The 24,669-nt window shown below is 38.6% G+C and overlaps 1 protein-coding gene across 2 annotated transcripts in view; it reads right to left on the bottom strand.

The window, feature by feature from the left end:
- The window catches only part of LOC113094240 (astrotactin-2-like), a 500,635-nt gene that overhangs the window by 233,932 nt on the left and 242,034 nt on the right, over positions 1–24,669 (bottom strand). The window lies entirely within an intron of this gene.

Below are 24,669 nucleotides of genomic sequence, written 5' to 3' on the forward strand. Positions count from 1 at the left end.
TACTGTCTATGCTTGTAACCTAACTTGTGAGTTTGAGGTTCGGGCCTGCATGAACTATAGGTTGGGGGAGTGAATGTACAGCGCTCTCTCCCACCTTCAATATCACGATTGAGGTGCCCTTAAGCAAGGCACCAAACCCCCAAATGCTCACCGGGCGCCGCAGCATAAATGGCTGCCCTGCTCTGGGTGTGTGTTAACGGTGTGTGTGTGTATGTGTGTGTGTGTGTGTTCACCGCTGTGGTTGTGCACACTTTGGATGGGTTAAATGCAAAGAATGAATTCCAAATATGGGTCACCATACCTGGCTGTATGTCACTTTCACTTTTACAGTCACATCAATGCAGCCTGCTTCCATACAAGTACCGTCAAACACAAGTCACGATAAGAGCTCAGAGACTTATAGAAGCAAGATAAAATGCCACGGCTGCTTCAGCAAATTCATTTTATCTCACATTTGCTTTTATTTACATTTGTTTTGCAGAAATGTCACTTTAGGTACATTATTCCAAAGAGCCTACTTTCGGATTAGTAACAAAACTACACAAAATCGTATGATTCTTACATATTTTGTTCATCAAGATAATCAGTTCAAATTAACTTTAGACATTCTACTCGCAGTAAGTAACTTTGCAACTACATGTCAACTAGCAGTTAGTAGAGTATTAGTAGACTGTCTGCTGAATATCTTCTAACACTTTATTTGTCAACTTATTGTCAACTTATACTAAGCCTAAACCTACCCCTAACACTACCCCTAAACCTACCCTAACAGTCTACTCTGAGAGTTAGTAGACATTTAGTTGACAATTTCTGAGATTTAGTTGATATGTAGTTTATACGTAGTTACAAAGTTACTTATAGTCAGTAGAATGTCTAAAGTGGACTATCAAAATAAAGTGTAACCATTTTTTTTTTTTTTTTTTTTTTTTGCTATGGATCAACTTCTGACAAATCTTTAATTCTTTATTTAAAATATTCAAATTAGTAAGTTTGAGTTAGAATACTTTGCAAGTATACACAACAAGGTTGTAAAATCAGTTTATGCTAGAAAGGAAGCAAAACCACACGTGATGCCTATAAAGCAGCATCCTTTAAGATTAAATATCACTGCAGTCATTTGGTGTTCACCTAGAGCACAATACACTTATTAAATGTATTCATAAACCTATAGTGCTTTGTCAACAACATAGATCGGCTCAATACATATTTTACCATGGGCCTATTTTTTCACTGAATCTATTTACTGGCAACAGAAAAAAAGAAAAGCCTGTGTGATCTATTTAATTTGTCCCTTTACAGTGAAACTGAACTGCAGCAGCCTTCCATCTAAATAAAATGCAGAAATAAGCTCTCTATATGAGCCGCTGTGGTCTCTACTACCTATATAGGAAACTGCATTCTAAGGCACCATTCACACAAGTTGATTTAAACATACTACTTCTTTTAAAATGAGACATTATTATTTTAGTCTACTTTTTTGTACATATCATAGACATTGCACATAAAAAATTATATTTACAGTAAGCATACTTGATGTATATGGACAAGTATTTGTATGTTTGCTTTGTACTTATTTTGATTGAGATCCACTTAAGAAAAGTATATTTTTTTACCTGGGTCGCATTTATGTTGACACTTTGATAGAGTAGCCTATTAGACACATTTTATTTTAAAACTAGCATTTACAAGTCTTTTTTTTTTATTTATTTGTATGCTTGTTTGTTTATTTATGCAATATATAAATAACTGGCATAATTACACTGGTAATCTGTTGACTCAAGTCTTATGTTTAGTTCACTGTTGTTTACTTTGAACACCCTTTAACCTGTGTAATCCCAAATTAGGAACTATACTCTCATTCCGGCGTAATGATCAAGGAACTTTGCTGCCGTACCATGGGTGCAGCAGGCAAAGTGATATTATGTAGCACCTGAAAATAAATACTTTTGTAGTTGCGATTTATTATGCTGTTTTTGTTTACCACTAGCGCATGCTGATGACATTTTATTCTTTTATAGTAAAGTGCGTCATAGCGTATGACTCAGTAGGTGTCATCATCATACAGTCTACACACATGTTGTAGTCAAGTTAATAGATCCATGTCGCACAATGTGATATGAAGTGTTCTTATAAGATTGCTAGAATTGTGCATTGTGTTTTTGGATTTAGAATGAACTACAATTAGTATGTATATGTAAGGACCCACCCACCGGCCCAAAAGTGAAGTCCAGCAGCCTGGTTGAAGGTTTAATGCATGTTTGGTCTTTTACTTGCGCTTCTGCACAAATGCACTTAATTTATCAGGATTTAGTTTCAATTTTAGTCTAGCTCTGTGTTTAATCTGACTCTGGTAGCACTTTATTTTACAGTCCTGTTCCTCATGTACATACTATGTACATAATATAGTAATTACAATAACTATGTAATAGCTAGGTACTAACCCTGAACCTACCCCTAAACCTAACCCTACCCCATATAGTTACCTTGTATTACCAGAACTTTCTTAGATAAATTTAAACGTGTTAGTACACGTAGTGTAAAATAAAGTGCAACCCTGACTCTGATTTCAAGTGCTCATTAAATTTAGACTGTTTCTAATCAAAAATTGATCACAAATATTGATTGTTTATTATTTTAGATATTTAATTATTTTTTTTATATCCCATAATTTCAATTATATGTTCATCATGGACCCAATGTCAAATGTCAGAGGATTTATGTCGACTAATACCTTTATATCTGCCACCTTCTGCTTGCTTTTAAAGGTGCAGTGTGCAAATGTTAGCGGCCTTTAGCAGTGAGGTTGCGAATTGCAACCAACAGCTCAGTCCCGGTTCACCCCTCTCTTTAGAGAAGCTAAGGGGACTGACACAGGTAAACACAGAAACATTACGGTTCATTGATTATATTGTAATACATTATATTGTATTTCTGTAAATAGATAGATGTAAATATTACACATTGCACCTTTAATAAAAAGTGTAGTAAATATCGGCCTTTCCCTTACAACACGGTAAATGAGCAATATACAGAAACCAAAAGATCACAGATGGAGTGCCTACTGCTTCATTCACCTGGGCGTCTTCAGTTTGTACTATTCTGGGCTGCGTTTCCCAAAAGCATCGTAAGTTTAAGTACATCATAGACCCACTAAAACCAATGGAGCTATGATCAAATTAGGCTTACAATGCTTTTGGGAAAAGCAGCCCTGGTCATAGAATTGAGGTAACATCAGCCTCCACATGACATACTAGTCATAATGATTTCAGGAGAGTTTTGTTACTTAGATTATATATCCAGACCAGAACAAACAAATATTCAAATCAGTTGTAAAAAAAAAAAGAGAGACCATTTGGTTTGTTAGGATCTCGCGACTTGGCCGGAGATAGGAAAACAAATGCACAGACCCTGAGGGACACACCCCCTTCAGCCGCAAAACACAAATCTACAAACATTTTCAATCTTTCTCATAATATAAGTGACTGCTGTGAAATTGAGACCATTTTACAAGTTGCACAGTCATTTTTAGAACGATAAAAGGGAATGCTATGTGGGTATGCACACATAGAATTTTTCCTCTGAGGGATTTATTTATTTTAGCGTGTAAGTGGAGTTGTGAGATGGGATTTTCTTGATCATCGAAAGTGAAATTAAGTCAAAACTGTGATGGTGTTGATGGGGTCTCTCTCGCCTCATAGTGACATCACTCATCCCCTCTCCTCTCCTAGCAGGAGTGATCTTGTTTGCGATTTTGACTGTTTATTTATTTTTTGTCTTTTCAGTTAAAAGTAGTAGATTTTATTTTGTTTTTATCTTAGTATATGTTTTTTTATTTAGTTTGATCTAGTGAGGGAAGCAGTGGCCCGCAGGACTCACCTATTTTATTTTTTTCACCAGCTAGGTAAGATCTCTTTCGGTGGTTAGGTGTAGTCAAGGTTTTCTAGCTTCATTCAGTCATCTGTGATTTTCTTATATGTTCAGTCCTTTCCTTTCTAATTAGATTTAACGAGCTGAATCTGGTTTTGGGTCGTAACAGAGAAAAACAACCGATTCACAGGATACATCATACGTGGTTCAAATATATTCTTACTTAACTTTAAATGAAACCTTTTGGGGGAAAAGAGTGAGAGGGAGAGGTAGAGGGGAGAAGGTCGTAAATGAGCAAGAGGGTAATTTGTGTTGTGTTGTGTTGTGTTTTGTTGTTTGCTCTCTGTGGAGATCTCTTTCCCAGATTAATTATATAGTTTTGTTGCATGGTATCTTTTTGTTCTGGAGTTACTGGAGTTTGATTTAATGGGGAGATAATTTTGCATCTTACATTTATTAATTATCATCAAAACCGGAATTTGAGACAAAAGTTAGTGAGAATTAGACCTTAAAATGAAGTGTGACCAACGTTTCCTTAAAAAATAATCAACCTAGAATTCCATCAAATATAGTGAAGACTCCAATAACATCTGAATTTCCTTCAGCAACTTGTTTCTCCAGTCTGTGACAGAGGCCGTGAATAATTAGTGTCAAGAGTGTGAGTGCTGGTGTCAGACCTCTCGGCTTTGGACACAGATGGTGTTCTCCCCTGCAGTGGCACGGGTCAGGTTAGCATAGCTAATCACTGTCAGAGAGACACTTTCATATCTGTGCTTGCCGACATGCATACCATACTGACACCAGCTGAGAATCCTCTTGCCGTCTTGTCTTGTTTTGGAAAATTACTCCGATTGAATGATGTTAAAGATCCACAATGTTAATTAATTGACTCTGAGGGCACACAGATAGAAACCTCATGCTGAGCTTGATGAAGCTGATCAAGATCAGTAAATTGAACTTGTACATCAGTCTCCTAAAATTAAGCAATAAAATAGCCAAATTTGTAAATAGTTCAAGATCAGTGGCTGTTGGTCAATAGAGGATGATAGGGCAATAGATTGAGAAATCGACAACAAGACGTGACATACAATTTTGCCAATCAGTGTTCTCAAATCTTATCAGAAATGGGCAATTTCCCTGTTGCCACCAAAGAGCCACTGCTAAAAAAAAAAAAAAAAAAAAAAACTTCCTCAAACTTAAATCTTAAAGGGTTAGTTCGCCCAAAAATGAAAATTATGTCATTAATAACTCACCCTTATGCTGTTCCAAACATGTAAGACCTCCTTTTATCTTCGGAACACAGTTTAAGATATTTTAGATTTAGTCCGAGAGCTCTCAGTCCCTCCATTGAAGCTGTGTGTACGGTATACTGTCCATGTCCAGAAAGGTAAGAAAAACATCATCAAAGTAGTCCATGTGACATAAGAGGGTCCGTTGGAATTTTTTGAAGCATCGAAAATACATTTTGGTGCAAAAATAGCAAAAACGACGACTTTAATCAGCATTGTCTTCTCTTCCGTGTCTGTGTGAGAAAGAGTTCAAATCAAAGCAGTCTGGATATCCGGTTCGCGAACGAATCATTAGTTCACCAAATCGAACTGAATCGTTTTAAATGGTTCGCATCTCTAATACGCATTAATCCACAAATGACTTAAGCTGTTAACTTTTTTAATGTGGCTGACACTCCCTCTAAGTTCAAACAAACCAATATCCCGGAGTAATTCATGTAATCAAACAGTACATTGACTGAACTGCTGTGAAGAGAGAACTGAAGATGAACACCGAGCCGAGCCAGATAACGAACAAAACATTGACTAGTTCACGAGTCAAGAACCGTTTCTGTCAGACGCGTCCGATTCGTGAACTGAGGAGCTGATGATACTGCGCATGTGTGATTCAGCGTGAAGCAGACCGACACACAGAGCGTCTGAACTGAAGTGATTCTTTTGGTGATTGATTCTGAACTGATTCTGTGCTAGTGTTATGGGCGCGGGTAAACCGAAGGCTTGAATCAAGGGCAATCATCGCCAATGACGCCATTACATCGAGCGCAAAAGAACTGGTGAACCGTTTTCTTCAACTGGTTTATTGAATCGAACTGTCCGAAAGAACTACTGGTGATCCGAACACCGATGCAACCGGTTCTTCACTCGTGAACGAGTCAGTCTATTGTTCGTTATCTGGCTCGGCTCGGTGTTCATCTTCAGTTCTCTCTTCACAGCAGTTCAGTCAGTGTACTGTTTGAGTGCATGCATTACTCCGGGATATTGGTTTGTTTGAACTCAGAGGGAGTGTCAGCCACATTAAAAAAAGTTAACATCTTAAGTCATTTGTGGATTAATGCGTATTAGAGATGCAAACCGTTTATAACGATTCAGTTCGATTTGGTGAACTGAATGATTCGTTCGCGAACCGGATATCCAGACTGCTTTGATTTGAACTCGTTCTCACAACAGACACGGAAGAGAAGACAATGCTGAATAAAGTCGTCGTTTTTGCTATTTTTGGACCAAAATGTATTTTTTCGATGCTTCAAAAAATTCCAACGGACCCTCTGATGTCACATGGACTACTTTGATGATGTTTTTCTTACCTTTCTGGACATGGACAGTATACCGTACACACAGCTTCAATGGAGGGACTGAGAGCTCTCGGACTAAATCTAAAATATCTAACCCTTTAAATTGGTAACATAATTATCTTCACATAAAATAAGTTTCAAGCTGTTTTATTTTTTTTTCTTTTCTTTTCTTTTTTTCTTTAACTTTATCTTTAATTGTTCAGGATTAAATCATATTGGAATGTTTGCTACAATTGTTGGATGTTGCACATAAATCATCACCCCTCACCACCACTGTTTATGATGAGCCACATCACCAGGGAGCAGGGAGAGCAGCAATAATCAAAACAAAACAAAATGAAAGTGAAAATCCCAAAGCCTTAAGCAACAGAATGTAGCCTGGACCCATTGAAGGAAACAGAATGTTGCCAAACCCACATAAGCCATAGCCAATAGCATGTTGCCATTAACCAGATGACCTAGCAAACATGTTGCCAATACCTGAAGCTTAATCAATAAAATTCTCAATAACATTCAGACAGCCTTCGAACAAGTGTGCTCCCAATAACAACCAGACAGAACAAGCGAACTACCAATAAGAACCAGAGTGCTTGGGAACCAGTGTGTGCCCAATAACAACCAGACAGCTTAGAAACAAGCGTACTCCCAATAACAACCAGATGGCTTTGGAACAAGCGTGCTCCCTAAAAACAACCAGACAGTGTACAAACAAGCATGCTTCCAATAATAACCAGAGAGACTAGGAAACCAGACAGCTTAGGAGCAAGCATGCTCCCAATAACAACCAGATGGCTTACGAACAAGCATGCTTTCAATAACAGTCAGACGGCTTAGGAACAAGCGTGTTTCCAATACTAACCAGACAGCTTAAGAACAAGCATGCTTCCAATAACAACCAGACGGCTTCTGTACAAGCGTGCTTCCAATAACAACCAGATAGCTTAGGAACAAGGATGCTCCCATTAACTACAAGAGAGCTTTGGAAAAAAGCATGCTTCCAATAAAAACAAGACGGCTTAGGAAAAAGTGTGCTTCCAATAACAACCAGACAGCTTAGGAACAAGCGTGCTTCCAATATGACTAGACAGAACAAGCATGTCTGATACCGGAGCAGGATCAACGATGAACTGACGGCTATATTAAAAACTGGAACTGGAAAACTGGAAAATACAGCCTTTGGATGACACATTTCAAGTTAGGAAGGCATTAAGGCACGTCAAATCCAATGCAAGCTTCACTTCCTGCCTCCTGAGATATCATCTAGTCAATATTTAAAGGCAAAACAGATGTACCAAGCTCATCAAGCTCGTTCTGTTCCGTTTTAGATCATTGCATCAGAAGTAGGGCTGTCACAATATTAGATATTTCACACCATGTTTATTGTGGCCAAAATAATTCACAAAATCAATATATCTAAATATCTATAGAAAACTTGGGGAATCAATTTTCCTATGTTTATTTAGTTTTTCTTTTTACCCAATGAACATAAGGATACTGATAAACACAGGGCACATGCATTTTCACTTCCTTTTCAGGTCAGAGCTGACTTGAGACTCTGGCATTCTCTGACTTCTTTGAAACTTACGGTTATCATCAATACATATACACAGAGATGGGACCAAGTCACACATGTGCAAGTCTCAAGTAAGTCTCAAGTTTTAACCTTCAAGTCTCAAGTAAGTCCCAAGTATTTTTTTCTTGGGCAAGTCAAGTCAAGTCAAGTCACAAGCTATGTCAAGTCAAGTCCAAGTCAAGTCACCTTATTATTGTAATTTTACCTGCAGAATCTGATCTTAATAAAGTTAAAAGACAAGATATAAGTAACTGTCAGTAAATTAAAATAATTTGGATTTGCATTGTAAATACTCATGTTCAGTAAAATACATCATGGAATCGAACAAAATTGTAACTTCATAAAATTATTAATTTTTCACTTCTGCCAACAGTGTTTTCAACATTGAGTCCATAAAACAAATAACAGCTAAACATCCAACAGACTCCTCTCTGAACACCTCTCTCTCTCAAACACAGTTTACATACAACATTAAACTTTGTTACATTTATCAAAAGTTTGGGCACCCTTTGCAGAATCTTTGAAAATGCGAGTAATTTTCAAAAAATAAGAGAGATCATACTAAATGCATGTTATATTTTATGTAGTACTGTCCTGAGTAAGATATTGTACATAAAATATTTTAACATTTAGTCCACAAGACAAAAAAAAAAAAAATGCTGAAATTATTAAAATAACCCCTCTCAAAAGTTTGGGAACCCTTGGTTCTTAAAATAACGTGTTCTGTTACCTGATGATCCTCGACTGTCTTTCTGATTTGTGATGGTTGTGCATGAGTCCCTTGTTTGTTCTGAACAGTTAAACTGAGCAGCGTTCTTCAGAAACATCCTCCAGCTCCTGCAGATTCTTCAGTTTTACAGCATCTTTGCATATTTGAACCCTTTCCAGCAGTGACTTTATGATTTTGAGATGCATCGTTTCAGACTGAGGACATTTGAGGGACTCAAACACAACTATTTAAAAAGATTCAAACATTCACTGATGCTCCAGAAGGAAACAAGATGCAGTTTCATGAATTTCCTACCTTATCATTACCTTATCAGATTTATTAAGAAAAATACAGCTTAACGATTCTCTCCAAAACAGCCGAGATATGCTGTGGATGGAGCTGAAGCGTCGTGAAAACTTACAGGCCATTTGGCGTTTTTTTTTTTTTTTTTTTTTTTTTTTTTTTTTTAGCAGTTCTAGTCATGACTGGGATATTTTAACACTGAGACTCCTCTGTCTTTCAGTATCAAACAATGTGCAAATCCAGTGTCAGAATGTACCTTGTTATAAAACATTTGTCACCAAATGACGGGAAAAACCAAACATGCTTGAGAATTCCATCGCTGCCCTGGAAAAACTAATTACATTCACTGTTCACATAATACTGAATAAGGCAATATATAAACAATATATTTTCCTCACATCCAAAAAACACACATCTTTAGTGACATTTTCTTGAGCAAGTAACTGCAGCACTTCCAATCACTGAATGAAACATGTTAAGTGGCAAGCGTTTGCTTTCGCCTGGGTCGCTGAGTGCGTGTGTACAATCCAACTCTTACTGTGTAAATTACTCAAAATGCATGAAATGGCATTAGACCCCCCTTTAGCATAGAATATTGCAGTGACAAACATTTTGCCAGTTACACAGATAAGTACCACAAATGCCAATGGTTGCATTACTAGCACAAGTATTTAACTAAAAACAACTAAATGAGCCTAAGCAACATGGATAGCCTTGGAAACTTACATTTGGCCAATAATCTGAGAGCATTAAAAGGAACATAGCTTTTGAAGATGTTTGAGTGAGTGAAAACATACCAACTGTGATGTGGATGTTTGATCTCTTGATATCTTTTTTAGTATGAAGTTCCCATTTGAGCTTGTTGTTTAGTCAGTCACATAACTTGTGTTGTCCAAGTCAATGAATAGCGATGGGTGAAGAAACTGTGTATTTCTAACTGGCACATAGGAGAGTGCAGCGGAGTGAGCATTTTCAATTCCTTCTTAGGAAAGTTGAGCTTAAACTCTTGTGCAGTGAATTATGGGATTGAAAGTGGCGCAGAGAAAGCATTGAGAGCAGCCAAGAGTGGCAAAAACTTTGTGCATTCCTCAGCTTTATGCAGATATCAATGAATTCACATGTTCAAGTTAACAAACTTGAATAAATTGGAGGTAAGTCCATTGGGGAAAGGGATTCCACTCCATATATAATGTTTTGCCTGCCGAATACCCCATTTATTTTGCTATTGAGCAACATGAAACTGGTGACAGTACTGAAGTACCTTAAATATTATTTATGTGATATGTATTATATGCATATGTGTATATTTGGATCAGCTGATGCGGGCTTGCCTAACGTGACTGCCAGAACTGACGCTAGACTATGATTTATTATGATGTGTTGACTAACATACATGCAAAATAATCACTTGATTATGAATTTTAACTCTGTGTTATTCAATATTATATTTATGTACTAAATTGCAAGTTAATTACTGTATATATGTGTAATTACATATTACTAAATATTATTATATATTAAAATGGATGACAAACAAGCTGCAACAGAAATTATTATAATAAATGTATAATTTAGTTTGTCACAAATGTTTGTAAATACATTCAGCAGTATACTGTAAGCATATTTCTAAGATATGATAAATAATTATGAAACAGTAAAAAACAACAACAACAACAACAAAAAAACAGTTCTGTCTTAAGCTGGTCAATAACTGTCACAGTTCACAGGTTTGTCTGTTCATTCCATGTTTACTGCTCTGGTCTGATTGTCTATCCGCATTAGCTGTGCTGACGAGCAATCAGATCAGCGGCAGATGCGTCTTGTTCTGTGGGTCTACAAATAGTCCTGTGTTTGTCTTGTTAGTTGTCAGATCGTTGTTACTGGTTCTCTGTTGTGTAGCTCTGTGCAATGTCCTCCAGTTCCTGTTTGTTTGGACATTTCTGCCACCAGTGCTAGTGCCTTGGACTGTTGCCCGAGTTTGCTTCTCGCCTTTGTAGTTCCTGTATCGGTTCCTGTCTTCGAGGATTCAGCCCACTGTAGTCCCTGCGCTGCCAAGGAACACCTGCCGACCAGAGGCCTTGTACCTTCTATCTGGCCTTGTCTTGTTTTCTTGAGTATTTAAAAAAAATACCTTTTCATTCACAACTGGATCCAGTGTTTCTACACCTGACATAACGATCTGACCCACGTTATGGATCCAGTGAATGTTACTGAACTGAGAGAGATATTAAAGAAGAACAACGTTCGTTATATCAGTTTAGACCTTGGTAGCACAGGTTTCAGATCTTACCAACCAGCTGCAATATCTGAGAGTCAAGCCTGTCCAGGCGCCCACTGTGCCTACCCCATCACCCGCAGTTCCACCTACCAACCGACCTACCAACAACACAGAACCTTGTCTGCCACCTCCTCCTGCTTATTCGGGTGAGCCCCTCTGTTGTGCATTTTTGATTAAGTGTTCACTGTTCATCGCTCTTTAGCCATCATCATTTCCTATTGAGGAGTCCAAGGTGGCATTTGTCAGTACGCTGCTGTCTGGATGAGTGGCACTGTGGGGAACAGCAGTATGGGAGCAGCGACATCAGTGTCTTGATTCATTCCAAACCTTCAGTAATGAACTTATGAAGGTGTTCGATAGTGCGGTGTTTGGCAGAGAGGCGGCCAGGTTGTTGGCAGATCTACGGCAGCACAAAAGGTCGGTGGCAGACTGTAGTAGTTGGAACAACGAGGCACAGTGGGACATGTTTCTGCATGGGTTGGCCGACCGTATCCAGAACGAGATATATACTCTGGACTTACCTACTACATTGGATGGTTTGATTGACCTGGCCATTCAGTGGATTCATGTCTGCAGCGTTGCGAACTTCTGATACACAGAAACCGGGTTCCGGACATGGAGATTTGTTCCATCACCCCTCTGTGCGATATGGTCAGTCCCTCATTCAATCCTGAACCCATGCAGGTAGGCAGAGCTCGCCTCTCCAGGGAGGAGAAGGAGTGAAGAAGAGTGCAGGGATTCTGTCTATATTGTGGAGCAGTGGGACATTTTGCAGTAAAGTGCCCAGTAAAAGTCAAGGCCCATCAGTAGCAGGGATGTTACTGATGGGTGGCATTTCCTTGTGTGAATACTCCCAAGAGTCTACGCTCCTCCTGGTCAGACTGCAGTTGGCCACTTCTTATCATCAGTGTGAAGCCTTGGTGGACTCCGGGGCAGAGGGGAGCTTCATGGACCTAAGCCTGGCCTGCAGACTCGGAATCCCTATCATTCCCGTCACGCATCCCATTTCTGTCAATGCTCTAGGTGGACAACTCCTGTCCTCTGTCACACAGTTTACCGGACCGGTGAGTCTTGTTACGAAAGGCAACCACGTGGAGGAGATTTGGTTCGTCCTCATTGACTCTGCTGGTGCTCCTGTGGTTTTGGGACATCCCTGGCTCACACTACATAACTCTCACATTAACTGGCATCAGAACACTATCATGTCCTGGAGTGCGAGTTGTTATGCATCTTGTTTGGTGTCTGCTTGTTCTTCTGTGTCTTGTTCTGTGTTGCAGGAGTGCCCAGGGAGTACTTTGAATTGAAGGAAGAGTTCAGTAAGTCTCGGGCTGCTTCTCTTCCTCCTTCATGCCCTTCAGCCTGTCCAAATCCCCCGTGGTTTTTCAGGCACTACTCAACGACGTGCTTAGAGACATGGTTGATCAATTTATATATGTTTACCTGGATGACATATTGATATTTTCTTTGTCTCCAGGAACACGTTCATCACGTCAGACGAGTGCTTCAGTGGCTGTTAGAGAACGGGCTATTTTTCAAGGCTAAGAAATGCATTTTCATGCACAGTCTGTCCACTTTTTAGGATTTATTGTGTCATCTGAGGGGGTCAAGAGTCAAGAGAGTCAAGAGGCATTTATTTGTCATTTGCATAGTTAACACTGGGGAAAACTGGGCATTGAAATGCTTGTGACGAGGCTCAGACACACAGTGACAATAACAAGACATAAGACATAGACGTACATGGAGAGCACTGAGATTGAGTGACTACAGTGGCCTTAGACAGAAAGACATAGACAGCAGTATATACAAATAAGTGGAAGTAACAGGTACAATAAAGGTAATCAGTGTTTAGAATATATAGAGTACATAAGAAGTCCTGAGGTAGTATTATGATTACTGAGGTAGAACGGTGTCTTTGAAAAAAATGTATTTGTAGTGTGACGTAGAGCTACATGGAGGAAAATTAAAGTGGCAGTGCAGATGCAATAAATAAACTTAAGAGCAGCACACATTCAGATTTATTCCTGAGTAGAGCAATGTCCAAAAGTCATTGTAGAGTGTCACAGAGAAACATTAAGGAGTATTTAAAAAAAAAAAAAGTGGCAGTGCAAGGCAAGTACAATGAGGTAAACATAAGAGCAGCATGTATTCCGGTTTTTAGATGGAGGAAAGCTGATTGTTAAGTAGTCTTATGGCTTGAAGATAGAAGCTGTTCTTCAGTCTGGTTGTCCCTGAACGGATGGATTGGAAACGTCTGCCAGATGGCAGTGTGGCAAACAGGTGATGAGCAGGATGAGTGCGGTCCTTGATGATGCTGCGAGCCTTTCTCAAGCAGCGAGTCTGATAGATGTCCTGTAAGGCTGGGAGTTTGTGTCCAATGATGAGCTCTGCTGTTCTCACCACTCGCTGAAGAGCTTTGCGGTCCAAGGAAGAGCAGTTGCCGTACCACACGGTGATGCAGCTGGTCAGAATGCTCTCTATAGTGCAGTGGTAGAAGTTTGACATGATGTTAGAGGAGATGCCAAACCTCTTCAGTCTCCGCAGGAAGTAGAGACGCTGACGGGCTGTTCTCACTATGGTCTCTGAGTGAAGGCTCCAGGAAATATCCTCAGAGATGTTAATGCCAAGGAACTTGTAGCTCTTAACTGTCTCTACTATCTCTCCGTTGATGTGAATGGGAACGTGACCCTCTCTCTGTGACTTCCTGTAGTCCACAATCATCTCCTTGGTCTTGCTGACATTTAGAGAGAGATTGTTATCAGCACACCATGTTGTGAGTGCATTAACCTCATCTCTGTAGGATGTCTCATCGCCATTAGTGATGAGTCCTAAGATAGTTGTATCGTCAGCAAATTTGATGATGGTGTTGGAGCTATGCTTAGCAGAGCAGTCATAAGTGAACAGGGAGTACAAGAGAGGACTGAGTACACAACCCTTTGGGGCACTAGTGCTGAGTATAAGTGAGGAGGATGTGTGATTGACAATTCTGACCACCTGGGGTCTGCCGGTCAGGAAGTCCAGGACCCAGTTACATAAGTGACTGTTAAGACCCAGATTTTTCAGTTTGGCTATAAGTTTGGTAGGGATGATGGTGTTAAATGCAGAGCTGTAATCAACAAACAGCATCCGCACATAGGTATCCCTCCAAGTGTTCCAGGGCAGAGTGTATGGCCATTGCAATTGCGTCATCAGTGGATCTGTTTGAGCGGTAAGCAAATTGTAATGGGTCCAAGGTGTCAGGCAGAGAGGAGCAGATGTGGGATTTGACTAGTTGTTCAAAGCACTTCATGATGTCTGATGTCAGTGCTACAGGGCGGTAGTCGTTCAGGCAGGAGACGGTTGTTTTCTTGGGAACAGGGATGATGGTGGTTTGCTTGAAGCATGTGGGTATCACTGTAAGTTTCAAGGAGAGGTTGAAGATGTTGGTGAAGACATCTGCTAACTGGACAGCACAGGCCCTCACGACACGTCCATCTGGACCTGGAGCTTTGCGGCCGTTGACTCTCTTGAAGGCCTTACTCACTTCGTGTGTGGTTAGAACCAAGGAGCAGGTCTCAGTGTCAGCAGGTATTTTCACAGCAGGAAATGTATTGTCTGCCTCAAAACGAGCATAGAATGTATTGAGCTCATCTGGTAAGGAGGCAGACAAAGACACACCACTGCTTTTCCTTCCTTTGTAGTCTGTGATGTAGCGTAGACTGCTCCACATGCGTTGGGGGTCAGAGCCATGATATTCTGACTCCACTCTGTCCCTAAAGTCTCTTTTGGCTGTTTTTATTGATTTTTGAAGGTCATACCTGGACTTCTTATAGGCAGTTAAATCACCAGAGTTGAAGGCAGCAGCCGTGCTCTTAATTTGGCCCGCAACTTACCGTTGACCCATGGTTTCTGGTTTGGAAATTATTTAACGTTAGTGGATGGAACAACATCCTCTGTGGATTTGTTAATGTAGCCTATCACAGAGTCTGTGTATTCCTGTATGTTGTCTCCAGCTGCATCTTGAAACATCTGCCAGTCTGTGGAATCAAAGCAGTCCTGCAGTGTGGAGATGGCCTCTTCAGTCCATTTGTAGACTGTTTTAGAAACCGGTTTTTCCTGTTTGAGGCATTGTCTGTAGGCTGGTAACAGCAGTATGCTAATGTGGTCACCTTTGCCAAATGCTGGTCGGGGGAGGGGTTTGTAACTGTCCTTTAGTGTTGAATAGCAGTGATCTAATGTCTGATCACCTCGTGTGGGTAAATTTATGTGTTGGTAGAATTTGGGAAGAACTTTCCTCATATTCACCCTGTTAAAATCCCCAACAACGATAAAAGCAGAGTTAGGATGAGCAATTTCCAATCCGTTTATGGTGCTGTACAGTTCGTCCAATGCTTTAGTTTTTTCCACATGAGGCGGGATGTAAACAACTGTGAGAATGACTGAATTAAACTCCCGTGGGAGGTAGAAGGGGCGCACTTTAACGGAGAGCAGTTCAATCTCAGGGGAGCAGTGTGTAGATAAAACTGTAACATCAGTGCCCAGCGAGTGTTAATCATAAAGCACACACCTCCACCTCTGCTCTTACCGGAGTTTAGCGATCTGTCATGACGAAAAACGGAGAATCCAGGCGGTGTAATGGCCGTATCGGGTACCTCTGAGTGTAACCACGTCTCACAGAAAGCCAGAACGCAGCAGTTACGAATGTCCCGTTGGTACGTGATTCTCGCATTAAGTTCGTCAATTTTGTTATCCAGAGACTGTATGTTGGCTAACAAGATGGTAGGGAGAGGAGGATTATAACTTCTTTTCCGCGATCTGCATAGAATTCCAGCACGCTTACCTTTCCTCCTTTTCCGACGGTGTGTTAGGACGCAAGCCGGCAACAGAGGGAGCGCGTAGACGCTGAAGCTGGAGTTCAGAGGCAGCGTTGTTTCCGAACCGAAGTTTAAATTTGATCGGATATTCAGTAGTGTTTGCCGATCATATTGTATTAGAGTCTGTACTGTCTGAGCAAAAGTAAGTATACTAAGTAACACGAATAACACAAAAAAAAACACGAAAAACAGCAAAGTTTGCACAGAGCGCTCGTCAGCGACGCCATCGTAGCAGCACGCCGGAAGTTGAAGTTGAAGGGTGCGCATGGATCCAGATTCAGGCAGTGGTGAATTGGCCAACTCCAGATTCCCGCAAGGCCCTGTAGAGGTTTCTGGGTATTGCCAATTTTTAACCTGTGTTTTATTTGCAATTATAGCCAACTAGCCGTGCCTCTGACTACCTTGACCTCCACTATGACGACCTTCAGGTGGTCTAGTGCAGCTGAGACTGCATTTACTAAACTCAAGGACTGCTTTGTTTCAGCCCCCATTCTTGTCCCCCCTGATTCCTATCCTCAGTTTGTGGTGGAGGTCGACGTGTCAGAGGTGGGGGTAGGCACGGTATGCACTTATTTTTCTCATCATTTGTCACCTGCCAAATGCAATTACGACATTGGTAATAGAGAATTGCTGACAGGCAATTTAGACTTATTCATTCTGTTATTAAGCTGCCTACTCCAGTTCCCCCACCTCGGTGAATCGTAGATGGGGAACCAGTTTATTCGGTTCGTCACATTCTAGACTCAAGGCGGAGGGGACACAGATTCCAGTATTTGGTGCACTGGGAGGGCTACGGTCTGGAGGAGAGGAGGTAGGACCCTCTGGGAGCGTCAGGTGACACTCCTAGGGGCGGGGTAATGTCACGGTTTGCAGGTTTGTCTGTTCATTCGGTGTTTACTGCTCAGGTCTGATTGTCGATTAGCTGTACTGATGAGCAATCAAATCTGCAGCAGGTGCATCTTGTTCTGTGGGTCTACAAATAGTCCTGTGTTTGTCTTGTTAGTTGTCAGATCATTGTTACTGGTTCTCTGTTGTCTCTTTCTGTGCAGTGTCCTCCAGTTCCTGTTTGTTTGGACATTTCTTCTGCCAGTGCTAGTACCTTGGACTGTTGCCTGAGTTTGCTTCTTGCCTTTGTAGTTCCTGTATCGGTTCCTGTCTTTGAGGATTTAACCCACTGCAGTCCCTGCACTGCCGAGGAACACCTGCCGACCAGAGACCTTGTACCTTGTATCTGGCCTGTTTTATGAGTATTTAATAAATACCTTTTCATTCGCAACTAGATCCAGTGTTTGCGCACCTGACAATAACATTTTAAAATTCAGCTATTTTTGCATGTATTATAAACATAAGCTGTAACACATTTTGTTTTACAGTAATTGTAATTAAAATTGCAGTTTAATTTCTAAAAACAATTTCAGTTTGCACTTAAATGTAATCTTTCTATCAAAGAATATAATTTCTGTAATTTTTGCAATTTTTGTATATAAAAATAATACCAGTACTCTAAAATTCTTTAAAAAACTTTATACATAAACGATTGATCATTTTATTGAAACATATAACCTTCTACTTGAAAATCAGTATGGATTTCGAAAAAAGGGATCAACATCCTTAGCACTAATGGAATTAATGGAGAAAATTACAAATGGTATAGATAAAAAGAAACATGTAGTAGGAATTATAGTATTTGATACAATAAATCTGAATATTTCATTACAAAAAAATAGAGAGGTACGACATTAGAGGGGTTGGGTTGAAATGGGTGTGTAATTATTAAAGAGATAGGCAACAGCTTGTAGAAATCGGTGATCATAAATCTGTATATGAGCACATAACTTGTGGTGTACCACAAGGATCGGTCTTAGGTCATTTTTCATCATTTAAATCAATGGCGTGTAGAGTATCAGATATATTACAATTTATTTTATTTGCAGATGATATAAATATTTTGTGTTCTTGGGATAATTTACAACAGCTTCTCGATGTGAAAACAATGTAAATTCATAAATTAAAATAGTGGTTAGACTAGAAAGAGTATATGAAATTAAGTTTCTTGGTATAATTTTAGACCACAAGATATGTTGGAAACCACAAATAAAGTATGTTAAAGCAAAACTGGACTATAGCAATTCTTAATAAAGTAAGACATATTTTGGATAGGAAATAAATGCATATTCTTTTACATTTATATTACCGTAGTTAAGTTATGGTGTGGAAAGCTGGGGAAATACCTACACAACCAATTTACAATTGATAAGTATATTACAAAAGAGAGCAATTAGAATTAGTAATGACGTAAGATATCTGGAACAGACAAATAGATTATTTTTACAGTCTAATATATTGAAGTTCATTGAGTTGGTTAAATTTAAAACTGCACAATTTTTGTTTAAAGCAAGAAAAAGGTTACATCCGGTGAATTTGAAAAAAAAAAAAATATATATATATATTCTGGACAGGCAGGCTGAGTACAACCTGAGGTAAGAGTCAAAAAAAATATATATAAGAACATTTTTTAAAAGTATGTGTATTTCTGTTTGTGGGGTGCGGTTGTGGAAAGGTTTAGAGCATGGGTTAAAGCATTGTATAAATATGAAGCAATTTATATCAATGTATAAAAACACTTTATTAAAATAATATGTGTGTAGATAGGGGGTTAAAGGTTAAAGGGGTTAAAATGTTGACTGTGTTAGGTGATTATAGAAAGACTGGTGTTTTGGATTAAATATTTTGGTTGGTGTTTCGTAATTATGAATTAGTTAAATTGGTAGAAATATATAAAAGAAAAGGGATGGATGTAACATATTAAATATGAACGTTTGAAAGTGCATAGGGCGTGGGGAAAAGAATAAGCTATTGCTTCATCCCACTCCTTTTTTGACATTTTGTATTGTATAACGTCTTGGAAAGAGGTTTCTTTTTGGATTAGCAACAATTTGTTGTATTATATATTTTGTAAAAAAAAAATAATAATAATAAGCTGATCCACTAAAATTATGCTAAAACGTGTACTTATTATTCAAGGTTGAACTTATTGCAAGGCTCATATGTCTTATAGATTGGGCTCAAAGATAGCAATCAATATATAACCAAATGTGAATATGTAGAAGAGCAAGACATTTTTCAGTTTACAACACCTATATGCCTAATGACTGAATTAAGCACATAAGTCATATGGACTGTTTTAATTATACTTTTATGATGTGGTTTTATAATTTTTCAGGGATTGACAGCCTTCAGTCAACATATGATTTTGTTGAACAAGAATGAAAGGTCACATTAGCCTCAAAAGCTTCTACTCCAGCTGAATGCATGTCAGGCTGGCATCTCTGACCATAAAACTGGCATAAGCGGCTCCCTTCCCTCAACCTTTCTGAGTCTTAATCTACTTAAGAGACCAACCCCTCTTGTATCCATGCAAATGTGCAGTGGGAACTATGTGGAAAGAAAAATCACAAGCCATGAGAGAAAATTAGAAATTCTCCACACAGAATGCCATGTCAGGCGCAGCGGTATTAACGTATCATACTGACCCCCATCTCATGTAATGTTTGACCATGCGCTTGATTCATTTGGAGCCTTTTTATTTCTGGAAAGGCCTAATCTATTAGCTTGTTTGTTATCCTCAATGGATGCAAAAAAAAAAAAAAAATGATTCTATGCTGAAGGCAATTTTTTGTGGGAAGTAATTAAAGGTCCTGGAAAGATTTTATTTCAAGGAGCCCAATAAAGTGAGCAGGAGTGGTAAGGAGTTTAAAAATCAAGGCTAAAATGGATTCTTTGCACGCTTCTCTTTTAGCACTCCGACCCGGCAGACAACACATACACTCTGGTTTAATTTCAGGGTGGAGACTCGCGCTGGTAAATTGTGGCTGAGTACTGAGGCTAATGGGATGGGATGTTTTGAAGCTCTGACTTGATTGGGCATCAGTTTTTTGTGCTGAATTTATGAAATGATGAGGTAAAGTTGCCTCTGTATTGGGTTTTTAGTTATGCTGTATTCAAATTCATGGTGCATTTACTGTAGCATTTGCACAGTGTTGCTGGAACACCAATTACATTATACCATCAATAAGCAACCAGTACTATTATACTATTATACTTACAAGAATTTATGTTAAAATATAATTTTTTACAACAGTCACACAATTACAAAACCTATATCACTAGATTTTCTGTTAATGATGGTCGCACACAGAGACATGTTTAATTGAGATTTGCGCTCACTAAAAACATCTCACTTGTACATTAAGTTAATTTTGATTTGAACATGTGGTTTTCTATGTAATTAGTTTGTCCATTTCCACTAGTTTGACTCATTCAGGCTTATTTGCAGAGCATGAGAGGTGATCATTATCAAATCTGCAAGATTAATGAGCCAGTCACAGCGTGATAGAGGACTCTTCTCATGTGACTTTTCACCTGTATCTCATTCTGTGGGCAGAGTCCAATTGGCTTTTTTGCGCCCTTGAAGGGCACTTTGGGAAATGGACGCCATTTGTAGGGATGTTCCAAACGAAAGTATACAAATGAATCCCTTCATGAAGGGCCCTTTTAGAAGCCCGTTAACGAAGGCAACATGTGATGGTCACTTCACAGAAGTGATTTCTGTCTGTGATCATGTGATCTGCGGTTAGGAGATCTTGCTATGCTTTTTAAAGCAAAGTTGGGGTTGATTTCGAGTTCACATACAAAGTATGTATCGAATAGGCTGGTAGTGCAAGCAAGTATTTTTTGAAAAAAAGTTTATAAGTAAAAAAGACATAATTATATAATATTTGAATAAAAAAAAATAATAATAATAATAAGAACAAATAGTTGTAACAACCGATGGAGTGCTGAACCCGCAGTGTTGTCAATGTAACACTTGGTCAGTCACTCCCTTAGCCAAGGGAGTTCCAAATGCTTATAAGAGACAGTAAAGAATACATTTCAAGGGCTCTAACCTTCGAAGTGAGTAGGGCAGGGCTTAATTTGTGCCAGAACCTCATTTTGGCAGATCCCACTCCTCCAGGGGTGACGTTTTCATATGGAAGAGTATGGCAATTGCCAAGGTTTGCCGTGAAAAACTATCCAAACTTCATATCTCTATTCTCATTTGTTATTATTTTAAATCAGATGGTTTTTACAAATTTTAACCAATGATAAGTATTAAGAGCTTCTCAGTAAAACTTTGTAATGCCATTGGATCCTGAAGGTCTCAGCGAAACCTCGTCACTTTACCCCGCCTCTATTCAGATTGACGAGCCGTGCACAGCCTGAAGGAAACAGATCTTAGCTTTTTCGTAATGCAAGGGTAAATAAATAACTGATGTTTGAATAGTACAGTAATTTCTAACACTATGTTTGTAAAAGCTAATATTTTTGAGTGTTTGAATACCGGAGAAGTATATTATTTGCCATCTAGCCAATATAGCCTACTTTAGTACGCTTTAAATATCCTGTGCTTAAGTGCTTAATCATTTATTTCATGAGATTTTGGCCAAGTTGATTAAACAACAAGAAAAATGAAGCATCCATATAGCAACACTAAAAGTTATATAACATGTAAAAGTTGAAGAAAGCGTATAAGTAGTTGTAGTTGTTTAGCCCTGAAAGACAGCAGTGACCAGGACTAGAGCCCCAGATACAGATCCCCTGTAAACACCTTGTCTCAGATGACCACCGGGACAAGACCACAGGAAACAGATGATTCTTCTGCACAATCTGACTTTGCTGCAGCCTGGAATTGAACTGCTGGTTTCGTCTGGTCAGGGGAGAACTGCACCCACAAAAACCTTGTTAACTCAATTTGAGCTTGTTTTTCCTGTAGCCTAATGTAAAGTGCATCTATCTATCTATCTATCTATCTATCTATCTATCTATCTATCTATCTATCATATACACTTGATGTGATTGTAAGGGCACATGATACAGACTCTGGAGCGTGCGAGTTCCAAATGGTTTAAAATATTAAAAAGGTGTGCAAATTATACATTTTTGTGACAATGCAACAATGACCCCATTAGTCAAATGACAGTTCCGCAGCTGTCCCGAAAAGCGAGTGAAAGTCATGTATCGCAGCGTGCAGCAGGTCGCTGTAGTGCAGACAAGATGTGCTGCATGATAAGAAGCGCAGTCCGAGAAATTTCATGGATTCGAATATAAAATAAAATTCCATAACTTTTTCTAAACTTTTTTTAGGCCTGGAAATTGCCGTTTTAAAATTGCACAGCATTTCCATTTTATGCATGACCTCACAGACCCTAAAAGCACTGATGCACACTCTTAATCATTTAAACTGGTCACCATTGTGATTGCGCAAATGCTCTATTACCTGTCCCTTCTGTAACGACTTGCCAGATCCGTTACCCCGCTTTGTTCCGGGACCTCGCAATTTACAAATTAAGCACTAGAGTAGGGCATGGGAATGCTCACTTCCATTTGGAATTTGCCCTGTATTTCCTCGTTCACATTCAAAGCACACACAGTAAGGAAGGAAAGAGCATCTGAGCTCATGTTTCTTAACCCTGTAAAGCTTAAAATAGAATAATAGTCACATAAAACTTGGTAACACTTTAGTATAGTGGCTAGTTCTCATTATTAACTAGTTGCTTATTAGCATGAATATTATTAACATACTGAACCGACACCTCTACTGATTCAATTATATTCACAATTATTTGCATAGTGCTTTTCATGATAGGGGAGAGCAGGGGCGAAAGTACCATTTTTCAGAAAAACTTCATTTTAAAAGATAATGTTGTATACAGAGATACATTTCTGCTGTGGCCAGTAACTCAGACGTGTGGTCTAACAATACCAGGTGGTATTTTGTAGAAATGTAGAAAGACTTCAGTATAATTTCACTTTGAACATAAGTTGCACATTGTTACTTTCGACCCCATCGGTTGGGACGAAAGTGACACACAGGTGGGTCAAAAGTAACACAACAATATAAGCTAGATTTTTTTCTGTTAGTCTTATTTTTCTTAAGTATAACTGATTGTGACCTTGTTAATAAATAACTGCAAACATATTTTGTCCTTTATCTTTTCAAAAATTACATTTTCATATTTTAATTTTAAATTTAAGTTTAAGTTTCATCAGATGTCTTAAAACCTGACTGTATTTTTTTATTGTAAATTTCAATGTATTTTTATATAATAATAAAAAAAATTCTACAGAATGCACAATATAAAAATTTAATCACATTAGCATAATAAAAAAAAAACTCTAAACATAATGTAACAGTAGGCCTATTTATGTTTCCATCCAGTTGTTTTTATGCATTAATTGAAAATGTGCATTAAAACATCTGGAAACAGTGCAAATTCACAGGTGGAGGTGTAAAGGCTAAGATATGGCTAAAACCTAAATATAAATGTGACACAGAAATTCACAATATAGCTTGCACTGGAACAAAATAAATACTTTTTGTGACTGTCGCGGGACAAAAGTAACAATTGTTACTTTCGTCCCGACAGGAACTCCTGACATTTAAACTCGATTTAATTTTATATAAAAAAAATTGAAAATGCAAACTTTAGGATGTGTTAAAGCACTAAATAACCTGTAGATTGATCATTATTTTGACACATGAAACGAGAAAAACAACACGACTAATAAAAAAAAATTACCGCTTCAATAATTTACTTTTTGTACTCGAAAACAGTTTTACGGACCTAACTTCGGGAAACGATGAGGAAATCGCGTGATATTTCTCAGCTCCGTCAAGGATTGCAAGCTGAACATGCTGTCATAGCTGGGAATGCAGATGCAGAAAGAGGCTCAGAGAAACTCGCTTTGTTACTTTCGTCCCGTGTTACTTTCGCCCCGGTTCTCCCCTACAAATTGATACAAAATTTATATAAAAAGAACATGGTAGTTTGGTGCTACTGATGTCTCTATTAAATACATGTTCCTCAATTTTAGCCATTCCACATTACAGTAAATATTTTTTTAACATTTGAAATGGGCTTTTAAAATATAACAACTTTTAATTTAAACTGTAAATTGTATATTATATATTGAATATAGATTAATCTTTATTTAAGCAACAGATGCAAACAGAACAATGCGTAATTTATTTTTTTCTTTAGTTTTTTGATGTACATCAGTGACAGACTGCAGCAGGTCCTTAAAAACAGTGCTGTCTTTTTAAAGCCTGATGCACTTACAGATGGCTCTCATCTGATTTTCTTCCAACTCTTTGCTGGCATACAAGACTTTTTAAAAACAGGCATTTTTGCATAATTTTATGTGCTTTTGTTTATAGAAGCGTGAAAGTGAACTCAATGCGGTACTGAAGTGGATTACTATGCTTGAGCATGTGTCGGATGCCTGTGTTCACAGAAAACTGCTTCAAAGACAGCACGCCGGTTGCATAAGTCGTATTTTGCATTCTTTCATGCTTGATAGTATGTTCATATAGTCTACTCTGACACTAGCCGAAGGATGCCCCAAAAAAAAGGATGCTACCTTGAGTTAAATATTTGTAATTTGTTAAACTGCGGGATAAAATGTACA

Source organism: Carassius auratus, unplaced genomic scaffold, assembly GCF_003368295.1.
Source record: "Carassius auratus strain Wakin unplaced genomic scaffold, ASM336829v1 scaf_tig00215316, whole genome shotgun sequence".
Classification (NCBI taxonomy): domain Eukaryota; kingdom Metazoa; phylum Chordata; class Actinopteri; order Cypriniformes; family Cyprinidae; genus Carassius; species Carassius auratus.